General features: G+C 35.2%; 1 protein-coding gene across 1 annotated transcript in view; it reads right to left on the bottom strand.

Annotated features, from left to right (window-relative positions):
* TRHDE (thyrotropin releasing hormone degrading enzyme) overlaps positions 1–1,411 on the bottom strand; it is a 433,889-nt gene that overhangs the window by 402,472 nt on the left and 30,006 nt on the right. The gene's annotated exons all lie outside the window — the stretch shown is intronic.

Genomic DNA, 1,411 nt, shown 5'->3' with positions numbered 1-1,411 from the left:
AATCAGAATTTTTCATCTTCCTATCATTCAAAGTCCTATATCTATGTGAACAATTTATGAATTCTGTCCAGGCTGTATCTCTTTAATCTTCCTAATTATGTCAGAATATTTGAAATATCTCAGTTTATCATTGGTTACAGTTGCTCAATTTATATTTATGAATGAATGAATGGTTCTCTATGGTTTTAAGATATATGGTAAGAAATACATAGTTTTCAATTTCATGGAAACAGTAAACATTGATAATGATTGGTTTTAGGCTTTCACCAGTTTCTCCTCAGATTAAAACTAATCAGGGAACAGCAGCATCTCACAGACCCAGCAAGTTTCCATCCTGCCATCTGGTCTGATAAGGACACAGAGAAACATTAGTAAGTGGCAACGGCTGAGGACAGGAAGTACTATTAGTAATTCTGATGTCTTCTTCCATACTGAATATGCAGCTTTATTTATCTATCTAAATACAAAGGCCTTCTGGGAAGTTATTTGCTTGATTCTTCAGCAAGTAATTTTTCTCTTTGTTTCCAGAAAATTTCATCCTCAGGAATATTAACATCTCAACCAAATATACTGGTTTGTCTCTATGAAATCTGATATCAAATCCTGTAAGAATCATTTGAATGTGAATAACATCAATCTTTATAACATGATTTTGTCTTATCATGTGTTTTATAGCATGGTTATCCAGAGATTTTTCTCTGGGCTGTAGCATTTTGTGTCTGAGATCAGATGCAAAAGTTTGACTATGTTTTCATGTCAGCTGTGATATGACAACTCCCCTTCCTTGTTCACAGGTCCACTTAATGCCTGTTCCTTGACCCTCCTTGACCCTGGAGCAAGACCAGCATGGTAGTATTAACCAAACAGGACAACATATCTTGGTCAGGTAAATAATGGAGAAAAGGAACTAAGAGTCTTTGGGCAAAGGTGATAAGACATTGTGTATTATCCCTATGCTTCTACAGAAAGCTCTGGATATGATATGAATCCCTCCCAGGCTCAAAGTCTTTTAATGGTTTTTCTCTACTTAAAAGATAAAATCCTAGCTCCTTAACATGACATACAAATCCCTTCATGATCTGGATCCTGCATAAATAATCAACCTTATCTCTCATCACTTCCTTTCTCCACATTTAACTACTTCTCTTAACCTGCTGCCATCGAGTGGATTCTGAATAATGGCAACCCCATGTGTTACTTAGTAGAACTGAGCTCCAAGGGCTATCTTTGTTGGAGGTAAATAAAAAGTTGGTCAAAACAGTCCTTCAAAGTAAAAATCCTAAAGAACTTGAAGGAAAAAGGAAAGGAAAGGGAAGGCAAAAAATAATAATAATAAATCTGAAGTCACAAGGAAAGGAAGAAGCAAAAGAAAGAAAATCAAAGCTTTTTAGATGATTAATCCATTGTTATC

Source organism: Trichechus manatus, unplaced genomic scaffold (assembly GCF_000243295.1).
Source record: "Trichechus manatus latirostris isolate Lorelei unplaced genomic scaffold, TriManLat1.0 scaffold00164, whole genome shotgun sequence".
Classification (NCBI taxonomy): Eukaryota; Metazoa; Chordata; class Mammalia; order Sirenia; family Trichechidae; genus Trichechus; species Trichechus manatus.
This window is presented reverse-complemented; position numbering and strand designations above follow the sequence as displayed.